Genomic DNA, 12,535 nt, shown 5'->3' on the forward strand with positions numbered 1-12,535 from the left:
ATTCCAGGGCAGTCAGAGTCATAGAGACCCTGTGTCAACAAAACAAAATAAAAGGAAAACGAAGACACTTGCATATAATTAAAGGACAGTTCTCACGACACAGAGCTAAAAACTGTGGAAGGTTCTTGTAATCACTTACAGACGCTGTTCTGAATGTGCCAGGTAAGGAAAAAGGACAAAGTTCTAACACTGACAGGGCAATGGGTGAAAACTTGCTTTAGGTCACACAGTGAAACACACTCAAACAGTATAAAGGTCTCCTCTGGAAATTTACTCAAGAGAGTTCTATTCAACAAAAGGAACTTTTCATCACAAAGGCTTTAACATATGACCTGGACAGCCTTCTGCTGGATTTACAGTTAGCTTCATTATTATCTGCATTACTACTACTCAGTAAACCTGCATGGCCTGTACTTGGAGTTGACCCCACAGATCATAGTGCACAGGACCAGGGATGGAAGCTTGACCCAAGCAGAATCTTTTGGGGAAACCAGAAACTTTTCCTTGACCAACTATCTGGAACCCTGCATGAACTGAGGATACAGAGCAGGTCCAGTGGGTCACTTGTTTGCCAACACAGGGACAGCACTTTGTGAAAGAGAATGAAGTTACAGAAAGTGTAGGGATAAGTCAACACAAGACCCTAGAAAAGAAAGTGGGATAGAATCTGCAGATAGTATAGACATGAAAGGGCTCCCATTTCTATTCCCAGATCCTGGGTGTTTCCCCAAATTTTCATGTATATTCTCTAGTGCTCCACTGCTATGACCTCTTGTGTACTTGGGCTTACAGGAAGAGTTTCTGCTATTTTTCAACAAGGAGATTTAATAATTGCAGCCAATTCAATTAGCAACAATGATGGGTGTGAACGGGAAATGAAGACAAACTATAAAGACTATGGATAGGCAGAATTATCCAAGTTATTTGTTCTTTGACTCCAGTAAATTTTTTTCTGTATCTGTTGTTTTATGTTTTATTCTTTTCTTTTTTTTCCTTTTAGATTGATTTTTATTGAGCTCTACATTTTTCTCTGCTCCCCTCCCTGCCTCTCACCTCCCCCCTTCAACCCTCCCCCAACGTCCTCATGCTCCCATTTTACTCAGGAGATCTTGTCTTTTTCTACTTTCTACTTCCCATGTAGATTAGATCTATGTATAAGTCTCTCTCAGTGTCCTCGTTGTCTAAGTTCTCTGGGATTGTGGTTTGTAGGCTGGCTTTCTTAGCTTTATGTTTAAATATCACCTATGAGTGAATTCATGTGTTAATTGTCTTTCTGTGTCTGGGTTACCTCACTCGACTCTGGTAAATTTTTAGTCTTCAACAGTTTTAATTTTGAGACAAGTTCTCACTATACAGCCATGCTATATTTCTTCTGGCTTTCTATGTTTGCTATCTCTATTAATTTTCTGTTTTGTTCATAGAAATTGATCTCTCTCACATCTTTTATTATTTGAGCATATTCTTCATAGTTATCTACAGTCATTTTTTCCAAGAAATCTGACATAATGTCTTTGACATAGCTGGATATATAGGTCAGGGCATGTTTATATTTATGTTCATAAAATTTGGGGGAATTTTTAGCTATTATGCCTTAAAATATTCATTCCATCCCCTTTTCTTCTCCTGTGACTTCTATGTTGCATGTTGGCCTGTTTGATAGTGTCCTACAAGTCCTTAATACTATTTGCTAAAAAATGTGCTAATAATGAAAATCAGAATCTCCCCCTTCCTCTAGGGTTAACTGTATTTTTAAAGAGTGTTTTATCTTTCTTCCTGTTGTGGGTTGTCTTTGTGCCAAAGACCAGCCTGATGTGCAAACTTAATGTCTTCTTGGATCTATTCAGAACTAGTGCCTTTCTTAGAACATGTACTGTCAATTTCTACCTTTCCTTATATATTGGGATATTTAAATTATACAATGTTTATACAGAATGTAAAGGATTTCATTATAATATAAAATATAATAATATATGAATAAGTGTACACTGGATCATATTTACTTTTTTTATCATTTATTTTTCTTCCCCTTTAGTCATCACTGCAGTTAGCTTCTTAAAAATGCTATTTTACATTGGTGCTGGGGATCTGAACTTAGGTCCTCATTCTTGCATTTTATCCATTGAAACATCTCCCTAGCCTCTGCAGTTACTTGTTCATGACCTAGTTGAGTATTTAGCTTTCAAATGAATAACAAGAACAAAAAGGAGTGTATAAAAAGAAAAAAAAGGAATTGCAAAAAAAAATGTAAGGATAGTTTTATGCATAATTTGACACAAGTCAAGAATTATCTAAAAGGAAACTCAGTTAGGAAAATAGCTGCCAGTGTTATGGTGGCACATGCCTTTAATCCCAGCACTCAGGAGGCAGAAGCAAGCAGACCTCTGAGTTTGACCAGTTTGTAGACCATCTTAGTCTACAGAAACAAGTTCCAGTACAGCCAGGGCTATACAGAGAAACCCTGCCTTGGGAAAAAAAAATAACAAACAATTAAAGAAAATGGCTCCATAAAATCAGGCTGCAAACAGACAAGCCTGTAGGGCATTTTCTTAATTAATTAGTGATTGACTGAGGCAGGCTCAGCCCATTGTGAGTGGTGCTTCTATAAGAAAGCAGTTTAAAGCTGGGCAGTGGTGGCACATGCCTTTAATCCAAGGACTTGGAAGGCAGAGGCAAGAGGATCTCTGTAAGTTCGAGGCCAGCCTGGTCTACAAGAGCTAGTTCCAGGACAGGCTCCAAAGCTACATACAAAGAAACCTTGTCTCGAAAAAACAACAAAAAAATAAAACAAAAGAAAAAAAGCAGTCTGAACAAGCCATGAGGAGCAAGCCAGTAAGCAGTGTCCCCTCCATCAACTTCTGCCTCCAGGTTCCTACCCTGCTTAAATTCCTATCCTGACTTCCTTCAGTGATGGACTACAATGCAGAAGTGTAAGCCCAATAAACCCTTTCCTCCCCAACTTGCTTTTTGGTCATGGTGTTTTATCACAGCAATAGAAACCCTAAGACAGGCAACCACAATGAATCCTAACTCTGAACCTCTATGATAAGCAGCAGCAATTAGAGAACAAAGCCCTGGTATAGACAGGGAATGTTGATTTATTCCAGGAACATGTTACAGACATCTGAGATGAGCTAGGTTGGGGGCTGGTTAGCAGCTACTGTGCTAAGAGATGAAATTGATCAAATTAACCACAATTTACTACCCTAGCTGTCCTCTGGGATGTTGCAAGCCCTTAGTAGTCTCCAGAATTCAAAAACAGTTACATCAGACATATTCTGTCAGTTTAGTTGTTATCTAAGTGGGAAGACTGATTCCTGTTGTCTCTTACTCTGCTGTTTCCCAGATTCCTCTAACATATTAGAGAAGTTAACCTACTTTCAGCAATCATTTGGTTATTTGTAAATTTTTAACACTTTATATATTACAACAAATATCCACATCAGAGATTGCTGTATATCTGTTCATAACTTTCTGTAGAATAGAGTCTCAGAAGCAGAACTGCTTAGCATTTAATAGAATTTGATAAAGTGGCCTAAATAAAGTTATTTTATTTTTTTTATTTTTCTGTCAACAATGTGCATAGTTTGGAAAGTTTTAAAATTTTTGGTTCCCCTAATTCTCAATAAAGCTTGCCTCACAACTTTATTATACACAGTGGTTGATGATTTCATTCAGTTCTGTGGCTTCAGTACTAGCCACCACATTCTAATGGATTTTACTTCTAGCCCATAGTTCCCTTGATTGTGCTAGCCTGTGGTCACCTCAGTAAATGCAGTTGGATTGCACCCAAAAGTTAAGCTTCATGTACCTGATTTCTCTTTCTTCACTTTCCTATATCCAAATAAACCTTAAGTTTTACTAATTTACATACTCCCCCAACCTTGGTAAAGGAATCTTCTTTTCTTGGATAACCAAAAATGACTTTATTTCCTTCTTCCACTTGAATCTCCATTCCCACAGTTAAGCCATATCATCATCTATCAGCAGCACTGGCAGCAGAAGCAGTGGGACAGGGTGATAAGGGCACAGATGAGATCAAAAAGTGAGACACAACGGAATAGGGGCATTAAACACCAGAAGAATAGAATTTTTGAAGGAAGATAATCTAGGTTGAATATTCCTAAACATTTCTACTCTCTGCTAACTGCAGCCACTGGCTGGGTTTTGTTTTGACCCATTGGTACCACTTATGCTTAGCATGTTTAAGGCACTGTGTTTGACCAGTAACATCGAGGAGAAAAGGAAAAAAGAAATAAGGGCCAGAGAAAGTTTGGCAATCAAAGCTCACATTGCTCTTGCAGAATACCCAAGTCTGATTCCAAACAGCCACATTGGGCACATACAATGGCTTGTAACTTTAGCTAAAGGGATCTGATGTCTCTGGCCTCTGAGGGCACCTGTGCTCATGTGCACATACCCATATATACAAACACACACAGGGACAGACACAGAAACATACAGACACACATAGATAAAAATCTTTAAAAAAAACCCTCTACATAGGTGGCAAAATTAAAACTAAAATCACCATAAGAATCTGTGATAATAAATGCAGTTAATATCAATCTTCTTTTCCTGGACACAAAAGGATTTTAAGGGAAATGAAAATGATGACATCACCCACCAGTAATGGGAAAAAATGAAGCTGTGGACAAACACTGTTTTGATTTATTAAACCTCAAGTGAATGTCTCTTTATCCTCCCTGTGAGTGATGGAGTTACATTAGTTGCCAAAGTCTTCTTTTTTCATTACATACCTTCGTAAATATTGTGGTCATCCTGGTTCATAGCCATCTCCTTCAGACAGTGTATCAGTGGAAAAGAATCCCCATTCCCAACAATGCTCAAACTACCATATGTGTAATTCTCTCCCCAGTCCCTCACTAAGCATGGGTTTCAGGGGTTACAGGAGGGAATTTACAGGGAAAATAACAATTCTGAATGCTTTGCGATGCCTATTTTCCAAGGGAAGGAACACCACGCCCTATAAAGCCTGAGAGAAACAACCTAAGAATTCTCTAATGGTCTTGCATGAAAGATTAGTCATCTGAGTGCCAGAAAGGGCATGTAACTCATCTAGATTTGTTAAGTCACTGGGCTGAGGTCTGACTCAGGTCCTGACCGCAGCTACCTACTGTCAAATCTCTGTCCTAGCACTGAGGAACTGATTTTCACAAGCAGTTATGGAGTTTTGTGATATGGAGACTCAGAAAGGATGAGAGTGGCTGTCTGTTCACATGCCCTTCAGTGGCTGCTCAGGATGGAAACACTGACCTTGAGCATTGTATGAAAAGTAAACCAGACTAGCTTGGGACTATTGCCATTGTTCCCTTCCCATGTAACCCATTTAACCCCATTCAGTTTCCTCATTTTGCTTTTGTGACACTTTAGTTTTGCTCCAACATTAAATGGAAGATAATAATGCATGTAATATGTATGGTTTAAGAAACCATTATTGAAATCACACATGTTCACTGCATAGGAAAGAGCAGGCTAGTGCCCAGGAAGATCTCATATATGTTGTCTCCTTTTGTTTCCCTCCCATTTGAGTCTCCATCTGTCATATGCTGTTGGTTGAAGTTTCTGTCCTGCCTGCAAGTTCCCAAACAATGTCAGGGGTCATAAGAGTTTACAGAGGTGACAACTAGTGTTTTGTATAAGGCTGCTTGTTCACTTTCCGGCCACCCAGACTCCCGAAGCAATCACATAGACACTATATTATTTGAATCACTGCTTGGCCAATCACTTAAGCGTATTGCTAGCTAACTCTTAACCCATTTCCATTATTTTATATTTTACCACTAGGTTCGTGGCCTACCAGCAAGGTTCCAACTGGCAGCTGGCATCTTTCCCCTCTTGCAGCTACATGATGTCTCTCTGCCTTCTGCCTTCTGCCTTCTTTCTCCTGGCATTCCATTTAGTTTTCCCCACCTAGCTCTGTTCTGCCCTGCTATAGGCCCAGGCAGATTCTTTATTCATTAACCAATAAAAGCAACACATAGACTGAAGGACTTCCCACACCACTAGTATTCAGATGTCAATCCACCAATGGAGTGATTATCTGATGGAGAGAAATCCTGCCAAGGCAAGGCCTGCAGGACCATAAACTCTGGAAACTGTTGCTCATTTTTGCTAAAGCAGCTTGTTGTTACCCCAATACCTGCATTGTAGTGTGTAATCTCATGTGATGTGCATATGTAATCTCATGATTACATCTCAATCTTATGGGCACATATATCTGTCAGTGGGCAGGAAGATGACTTTTCATTTGGTTGCATAATTTTGATATACAGAATATATGCTGGGACATGTTTCATAACTAGATATATTTGTCCTATGAGGACTGTAGACATTTAAAAGCCTGCTTTGGGCTGGGTGGTGGTGGTGCACGCCTTTAATCCCAGCTCTCAGGAGGCTGAGGCAGGCAGATCTCTATGAGTTTGAGGCCAGCCTAGTCTACAGAGTAAGTTTCAGGACAGGCTCCAAAGCTACATAGAGAAATCTTGTCTTGAAAAAAAAAAGCCTACTTTATTCCTTTTGGCTTATTCTAACTGCACACAATTAGCTCACTTTCACCTCAGAGCAAGTTCAAACAAGATTAAAGGCTTTTTGCAAATGGATCATAAATTTCAAATTTTACAGCTATGCACAAAGAGCTGCAGATGTCCAACCAAGATTACTTACTGCACAAAGCACCCTAAGAAAAGCATGGTGATTCTTTTCTTGCCAGTATGTTAACAAAGGACCTACAACTCAAAGTTTATCGCACTGGACATTGTACCCCTGCCCTCTGGTCTCGATCTTACTCTTGTAACCTTGGACCCTTGTTTTGCCATGGCAAGGGCTCAGCTCCTATTGCTTACCCTAGGAATTTGATTTTGACCAATGAGAAGTAACTTTTGCAATTTCTTTATCACTTCGAGGCTCCTGGGAGAGAGACAGTTTTTAGGCTGGAAAAGAAAAAGAAGCTAGGAGGAATTAGAAGTAGGACAGGAAAATTAGAATAGAGACAGAACAATAAAGAAACTAATTCAGAAAAGCACATGAGAGATAATTCACTTTCAGAAAAAGTTCTTTTTGCTTGTTGTAGCTTCCAATCTGAACCCTGAAGAGGACCGTGGTTGAACCCCAAAGGTTCTCGTTAAGACACAGAGGCTTAATATTAATTATAAATGCTTGGCCAATAGCTCAGGCTTGTTACTACCTAACTCATATTTAAATTAACCCATATTCCTTATTTATGCTTTGCCACATGGCTCATTGCTTGTTACCTCATTTTCGACATATCCTGCTTCCTCAGCTGGTTGGTATCTTCTCTGACTCTGCCCTTCTTCCTCCCAGCATCCTCAGTTTGGCTGTTCTGCCTATACTTTTGGCCCAGCTACCAGCCAATCAGCATTTTATAAATCAATTCAAGTGACAAATCTTCACTGTGTACAAAGGGAGTATTCCACAACAGTGTGCTATGACAGGGATTGGGTGAATACCTGATTCTGCCAATGAGCAAACAGAAAATGTCTATTTTCATTTACTTTATCTATTTATTGATTTTTGAGAGAAATCTCTCTATGTAGCCCTGGCTATCTTTGGACTTGATATGTAGACCAAGACGGCCACAAACTCAGTGATCTGCCAGGCTCTGCCTCCTGAGTGCTGATTAGTGCCATGCACAGCTATTCTCAGGTTGCTTTAAAAGTGGGGCAAGCAGGGTGGTGACGGTGCATACCCTTAATCCTAGCACTTGGGAGACAGAAGCAGAGGCATGTGGATATATATTGCTGTTGCCCCTGGTTGCCACTCAGAAGTAGAAGATAAATCTCCATTGCTGAAGACATCAGGCAGTTTGGACCTAGAACCAGGACCCAGAGTTCTTGAGCTGGAACTGATGTGAAAGCCTTCTTCTTGGAAACTAAGCTTCCTTGGTACTAGAAGGTGCCATGCAGCCATCCAAAGGAGGGAATCAACCAACAGTACTACCCAGCTATGACACCTGTGAACCACAATAATGACTAGGAATAATAACTTTAAGGAGGCATGCAGTAGCAGCACAGACACATTGTTGGTACCAAACAGCTGTCTAGCTGGGCTGAAGACCTGCTCAACAAGAGAGAAATCTGGCCAAGCAAGCAGTGAATATTGGAGGAAACCCTACAACTGATAACTTACTAAACCAGCAAAATCTCTAATTTCATTCTAAATATTTGTCTTTATACCCATAGGTATGTGCTGTCCTTACCTTCTCTGAGAGACTTTTCTTCTTTCTACAACAGATGGAGGCCATTACAGAAAACCACAACAGATTAAAATGCAGAATTGTGGAACACAATCCCTACTGATACATCTACAACATAAGTGCTACAATGGCTTGGGGGCCATTGTGGAAGAGGAGACAGAAAGATTGTAAAAGACAAAATAAAGAAAGAAAAAAAAGATGTGACAAAATCCAGAAGGTAGCAGAGGGGAAGAAAGGACAGGAATTGAGAGGAGGAGAAAACTCCAGAGATGAAGAAGGAATCAAATACAGTAGAGTTTACTGCTTTGTTATAAAACAGTAGTGTAAGATATTAAATTAGGAGTTAAAGGGATTGAGTGAAAACTTAGGAAATCAGAACACAGTTATTTAAGGAGCTCTCTGTTTTGTTGTGTGCGTAAAATAAAAGAAGCCTTGTTTTTCTGAGCAAATATTCAGGAATTATAAGAATTATGAATAAAATAAAATTCTCTATAAAACTATGGTTAATTTTAATTAGACATAGCAGCCTTCATATCTACTAATATATCTACAAGGCATCAACATTTATAATTTCCTGTCTGTCACTCAACAATATGTCATGTTCATTCTTCTAAATTAATAGATTTCCTCTTGAAATACAACAACAGAAAATGCCACACAGACATGCCCACAGGTCAATCTGATCAAGGAAATCCCCCCATTTGAGACTTCCTCAGATAACTCTGGGCTTTGTCAAGTAGGCAGTTGTATCTGACAAGTAGGCACCACTCCTTGTCACCTTGAACATAAACATCACCTTAAGCCATAATATTTTCTTTCTTGTCACCAATATCACATATTGATATCATAGTATAAAACATAGTACAACTTTAAAAGTCCCACTCTGAAGTTTAACTGTGGGCTTCTAAAAAATACTTACTAAAAAATACTTCCTTACTCCAAAAGAGAAGATATAAAAATAATCACATTAAGCAAAACCAAAGTCTATCAGTATAGATCAAATCCTGTAGCTCTGGGCTGTAGAGATGGCTCAGCGGTTAAGAGCACTGCCTGCTCTTCCAAAGGTTCTGAGTTCAATTCCCAGCAACCACATGGTGGCTCACAACCATCTGTAATGAGATCTGGTGCCCTCTTCTGGCATGCAGGGACACATGCAGACAGAATACTGACAATACTGTACAGATAATAAATAAATAAATCTTAAAAAAAAAAAACCCAACAAATCCTGTAGTCTATGTTTGACCCACGATGTTTTGGCTGCAAAAGGCTTCGGTGTATCCATTTCTTCAGCTTTGCCATCCACAGTACATTTAGTTTACTAAGACCAGCTCTGTTTCACACCTGCTGCTTCCCTTGGTAGATTTCACAGAGCTGGCATCCCCAATATCCTGGGGTCTCCACTGCAACTGAGAAAGTACCTTCCACTGGCATCTTTTGGCCTCTCTTAAGGGACTTCAGTGACCTTGCCACCCAGCTTCCCTACATAACCCTTTCATGCTTTCAAATCCAGTATAATGTGGGAGACTCTTAAACATTATTTGCCAAATTCTGCTGCCACCTTGATGTACAGTCTGGGCCTCCCATTGGACCATACCTTCTGTATTCTGACCCTAAGGGAATACTTTCCACAAGTAGTAAGAGCCTCTTAATAAAACACAGCTATGTTTTTCAGCCTCAGCTAATCAGCAACCAGCTTCACAGGAAAGCATAGAGGGCTCAATTCACTAGTATTAATTTATTGTTAATCAGTTAATTTTTCAGCTCTAGTTAAACAGCAACCAGATTCTATATGAACATCCCAGTCTAAGTGACTTCAGTGGTAAGTGAAATAAATGTCCTAAAGGCTTACTCCCTGCTGGCATGGCTGATACTCACTTTCTGCAAAGTATTTGGTGGCAAACATTATTCTTTCAGTGCGCTAGGGTAGCCAAGTTCTAGGACATAATTATGCCTACAATAATGAGAGAGAAGGAAAAACCATAACACCAGCATTTTCCATGTACTAGGGTGGTTAAAACAGTTTCTGAAAAAAAGTTCAAGTAATCATCCATTAAACCACAAACTTGTAGAGCATGGCCTCAGAAATCTGAAGATTGGTTTTTTCCAACCATGTCAACTCAGCATGATAGTTGTTATTCCTCCTCTATGCCACTGAAGAGTTACTTTTGTTTAAGGAACCAGAAAGATGGCTTAGTCATTAAGAGTACTGGCTGCTCTTGCAGAAGATCAGGGTTCAATTTCCTAGCACTCACAGAATGGCTTACGGCTGTCTGTAACCCCAGTTTCAGGGGATATGCTGTCCTCTTATGATCTCTGTGGGCAGTGAATACCCATAGTAAACAGATATATATGCAGACAACACACACACACACACACACACAAAATCTTTTTTTAAGAGTTTTTTTAATTTATACTGTTTTAAATAGTTATTCCTTCTTCATCTGGTTATAAAAAGCAAAAACACTGTCAAAATGATGAATTACATAGAAAAGTTAAAATTTTATCATCTAGTAATAAATAATAGTTTTTTTTTTTTGAGACAGGGCTTCCCTGTGTAACAGTCCTAGCTGCCCTGGAACTAGCTCTTGTAGATCAGGCTGGCCTCAAACTCACAGGGATTCACCTGCTTCTGCCTCCCGAGTGCTGGGATTAAAGGCGTGTGCCACTACCGCCTGGCACTGTTAATTTTTATTTATCCCTTTTAATCTGCTCTTCAGAAAGATGTGAAATTATACACATCAAAAGATAATGCATATATTGTTTTGGATATTTCAATTTTCCTCTTGGGATATAGGAGACAACATCACATGCTAGTATTAATGTCACTTTAGTTTCCAGAGAGCTCTGCAGTTCACTGTTCCAAATATATAACTGGGTTGCTTTTTGCTTTTCTATAAAATCCACACTTAGAGTGCTTCAAAGTACTACCCCGAGGCACATCTCTGCACAGAAAGATGTTCCTATAATGCATTTCTAGAAGTGACTCGTGGGCAGACAATACTGATTTTTATTAGTTGTCCTCAATATAACCATTTCTGTTTGCCACGAACACAATTCTCCTTCAGCAAAACAACAGGCATGTTCCAAATCAGGCTGTGATTTATGATTACCAAGTATGTGAGATTTATCTGGATTATTTTAAAATGATGATGTTCATCCTACCTCTAATGTTCTGTCTCAACATTTCACACTGCAGATGATAGCATACATGTCAATGAACACTTATCGACTATTACTGACATTGAAAAACTGCTTCCCGCTTCCACCAACCACTGGCATTCCCTACAAACTACAAGTCTACAACCCTGTCTCAAAAACCCAAAAATAAATAAATAAAATTAAAGGCATTTATTCACTATTTTCTTGTTTCCAAATTGATATTCAGAGTTCACTATAATTCACTACACAAATTACTTATCTGTAAGTATGTTAAATCTTCATTTTCATTATTTCCAAATTTCATATCTATGCGCCTTGATAGCAGTTGACTTTCACGTACTACGTTGAATACTGACTAGGCTTTTCCATTGAGTAACTCAGGCACTAAGAGTCAGCAGTGCTGGGCTTGACCCTGATCTATTTCTAACTTACTTATGGGGAGATGAAGAAATCTGAGGCCAAAGCACAAAGAAGTAATGAGAAGCCTTATTGCTCCCTTGTACATTAAGATATATATATATATAATATACATATATATGTATGTATAACACACACACACACATCTAGGTGTGGTGGTGCATACCTTTAATTCCAGGACTGGGAGTCAGAGACTGGTAGATCCTCTGTGAGTTCAAGGCCAGCCTGGTCTACATATTGAGTTCCAGGTCAGCTAGGAATATGTATGTATATGCATAAATATGTGTGTCTTTATGTAAGTATATATGAAGTCAATATTTTCGAGACAGGGTCTCATGTAGCCTAGGCTGGCTCAAACTCCATATGTAGCCTAGAATAATCTAAAAATTCCATGCCTCTACCTCCTAAGTGCTGCGATCATAGGTGTGTACCACTACTAAAAGTATGTAATTTCTTTTTTTAAATTTTTTTTAGGTTTTCTTTTTTTTAAAAATTTATTTATTTATTAAAGATTTCTGTCTCTTCCCCGCCACCGCTTCCCATTTCCCTCCCCCTCCCCCAATTAAGTCCCCCCCCCCCAGCCCGAAAAGCAATCAGGGTTCCCTGTCCTGTGGGAAGTCCAAGGAACCCCCACCTCCATCCAGGTCTAGTAAGTTGAGCATCCAAACTGTCTAGGCTCCCACAAAGCCAGTGCATGCAGTAGGATCAGAAACCCATTGCCATTGT

General features: G+C 39.3%; 1 protein-coding gene across 1 annotated transcript in view; it reads right to left on the reverse strand.

Annotated features, from left to right (window-relative positions):
• The window catches only part of Cenpp (centromere protein P), a 188,150-nt gene that overhangs the window by 24,687 nt on the left and 150,928 nt on the right, over positions 1-12,535 (reverse strand). The gene's annotated exons all lie outside the window — the stretch shown is intronic.

The sequence above is a fragment of the Microtus pennsylvanicus genome, chromosome 4 (genome assembly GCF_037038515.1).
Source record: "Microtus pennsylvanicus isolate mMicPen1 chromosome 4, mMicPen1.hap1, whole genome shotgun sequence".
NCBI lineage: Eukaryota > Metazoa > Chordata > Mammalia > Rodentia > Cricetidae > Microtus > Microtus pennsylvanicus.